The sequence below is a fragment of the Choristoneura fumiferana genome, chromosome 25 (assembly GCF_025370935.1).
Source record: "Choristoneura fumiferana chromosome 25, NRCan_CFum_1, whole genome shotgun sequence".
Taxonomy (NCBI): Eukaryota; Metazoa; Arthropoda; class Insecta; order Lepidoptera; family Tortricidae; genus Choristoneura; species Choristoneura fumiferana.
This window is the reverse complement of record NC_133496.1, coordinates 5,221,772-5,225,421: the sequence shown is the minus strand read 5'-3', so window position 1 is coordinate 5,225,421 and position 3,650 is coordinate 5,221,772.

The following is a 3,650-nucleotide window of genomic DNA, read 5'->3' as shown; positions in this document are numbered from 1 at the left end:
GGAATAGGATTTTAGATTCGATTTCAATTTGATCCTCCAATTTGCAACGCGGCGGTGTACGTATATAACTTGGTCCGTCCGCAGTAAATTTTCCATGTATCTGCTTCATGAATAAGCAATTTAAAAACGAATTCAAGTCATGTTTTGTTTTAAATTCACAAATAAGACAGCTTTCACGTCAAATACTTTGACATACCAATCTAGTTACTAAACAGTTAAGGTAACGGCGCCTATTACCGTGGTACTTAAGGAAGTTTTCAAATGAGTCCCAAAATTAAGGATATCAAAGCTTCTTAACAAACGAGATATTTTTTTTATTTAAGAGCGTTTATTGAACTTTCAGTGTCTTAACTTTTTGGGCTCGTTTAAGTTATTAGTATTTGATAAAATAATTATTGAAATCAAAATACCCAAATCTTCTATTACCGTGGTAATGGACAGGCTGTGATTCTATTACCGCGAATTGAGCTTCTATTACCGAGGGTATAAAAAAACGGCAATTTTCTACCATCGGTAAAAGGAACCCGACACATGTTTTGGAACTTAATACCGGGATTAAAAAAAGGTAATGGCTTTGGTTCTGTACACTAAATATTTTTTGAGAAAATTTAAATAAAAACTAAAGTATGATTCGAATAGTGTATCCAGCCCATTGTATTTTATTATGCTTATGCCACCAGTAATAGTTTGATGTATGCATGCTGAGTAAAAGTCAAACTTTATCAAAAAAATCTGCACTTACGGTACCCTAAATGTGAATTATTTTAACAGAAAATAAAATGTCACTCGGTAATAGGACTTCTTTAATTACCGACCAAAGACAATTGAATGGGTCGGTAATAGATTCCCAAACATTCTATTACCGAGGGTTATGCGATCATACCATCGTTAATTGGCTTAATTTGGAGTATTGTAAAATCTAATTCCGACCTATAAAACTATAGGATAGAGTTGTGTTTGAATTACAAATCAAATATACTTATTACATCCTTGGCATATAACCAAAATTACATAACTGGTAAGTAAATATAAAATTTCATCGCAATATTTAAACAACTTGGCAAAATAACGGTTTCTATAGAAACTACAAATTCAGTATTGAAGTTTTTGCTAAAAATTAAGAGTTTGTTAATACTATTCATACCACGGAAATAGTTTTTTAAAAGCGTGAATAGATCAAGATTGGAATAACTGTAACAAATTATATAAACGATAATTTATACCAAAAATAAAGCTTGAAGAACCAAAACTACCACTAACTATTACCGTGATATACCACGGTATTACAATCAACAGTTAAAAATGGCGCCTATCGCCGCTGTATTTTATTTTCCATTTTAATCGTATTTCCGGGCCAAAACTATACAAAAGTATTCAGAACTCGTACAAAAAACTATAAAAAGCCATTTTAAAACCATAACATTAGTTCAATTGCCATAAATATTTTGTAAAACACTAAATAAGATTCGAGTCTGCTTGTATGTGGTGTCACGCGTTAGTATGACAAATCCTCTTCCGTCGGTGCCAGTTCGGAAAATCACGAATTGCGAGATCTTTGATTCATTCACATACACTAGCGCTAATAGATCCGTGAGTCGACTAAATATGCTTTTATCTTGTAAATATATTTTTAAGAAATCTATCGGTTTGATTATAAAATGCGTATTTTAAATTGCCGCGGTGATGGCCGTCGATTTCGATACCCCCGGTAATAGGCGCCGTTACCTTAGTATTGGTGTCTGGATGACGTCGATAACTCATCCAGTTTAAAGCGTTGACAGTTCCATCGATGCTAATGATTCGCTCAAACAAAATCCGTCGGATTAAATAAATATAAATAATAAATAAATATCACGGGACAATTCACACCAATTGACTAGTCCAAAGTAAGCTTAGCAAAGCTTGTGTTATGGGTACTAAGCAACGGATAAATATAATTATATAGATAGATACATACTTAAATACATATTAAACACCCAAGACCGAGAACAAACATTCGTATTTTCATACAAATATCTGCCCCGACACGGGAATCGAAACCGGGACCTCAAGCTTCGTAGTCAGGTTCTCTAACCACTAGGCCATCTGATTGTACCGACAGCAGTTACGATTTTGTCCAAACAGGTAATTGTGTTCGATTAATTGTTGTTTTATATGCCACGCGCTGTATTCCGCCTTCGGGACTGATTGATAACCAATCAACTCTGTGGTCTGTGTTGATTAGTTATATATGTGGATTGGATGACCATTTAATTAAAACTCGTTATAACAACATAGTTTAACAGATTGTTTATACTAACGGTATACCACTAAACCTAAACAAACAGAAACTAACTTTTTTCTATGAACTGACATACGTTGAACACATGTTGAACTGAAAATTTTTCTTATTTTATGTGGTAAGTAACTACTCATTTTCAGAATTAAAAATAAACTTTTATTAACGTTCTCGGTCAGCCATATTGAGCCCGATATAAAATGTATGTCGATCCGATGCTATCCAGACATTGAAGAAGACTTTATTCTTTTTCTGGTTTTTCTGTGCGTCCATGTCTCAGTTTGTATTTTCGATATGCTTTTGCTGCTTAAGTAGCGTAGTAGAAATAAGCAACCTGAGATATGTCTGCATAGGAGAAATTCGTGTCTGTACTCCTGTCCAGTGGTAGTGTAGGGGAATGGCTAGCACGTAGCACGGAATGCTGAGGACCCCAGCGCTGGTCTCTTTTTATGGTTTGTCTGTGCATCCATGTCTCAGTTTGTATTTTCGAAATCTATTATTATTAAAATAACAGCAAATGTAATAGCGATATCTACATAGTATTATTACAAATTATTTCAATGTATAATAATTATGGAATCAAAAGAGATATTCTTTAATTTAATAATAAGAAAACTCTTGACTACCCTCGGGGCGTTCTTGCGTTAGGTTTCTTTCAACTTTTCAATTTTTAGGGTTCCCGCATAGCATTTTCCAGTGGGATAGCGTTGAAAGAATTATATGTAGACATAACCCAACAAACAAAAAGTTGGAAAACCCCCGACTTTGTCATTAGAAAGTTCAATATCTTAAAAAACGGCTAAACGGATTTTGATGAAACATGTCTAAGAAACATCGCTAGAATGTATAAAACATCATTAAAATCGCAAACTTAAAAGGTAAATATTCAAATGAAATAGCTTGTCATTGCTAGGTGACTTGGAATTATTAGTAGTTTAAGTGTAAATAGCAGCCTAAGGTATAAAATATAACTAAACTTGGAAGATTCCGTATAAAATACGTAATCCTTTATTACTTAATTTTTTCGTAATAACTACGGAACCCTATTTCGGGCGTGTCCGACACGCTCTTGGCCGGTTTTTAACCTTGGACCATACAAGTCGCCCTACGTGGCAACCACTACTGCATTGCTGCACGTTAGCAATAGAAACTTTCCTAATAATAAAAATTAAGGTAACATTAAACATAATAATGTACGAGTAGAAAAAAGGAAGCAATTTCAGTGCTAACCTATCAACAAAAGTTTTGAGGCCGCACTCTGCACCACGGAAGCAATTTTCCGCTACACGTAGGGCTATTATTATGTACCTTCATGTAATTTGAATGTTAAGTTCAACAAGAATTTCATTCCTTTATTGATATTCAAAAGTAG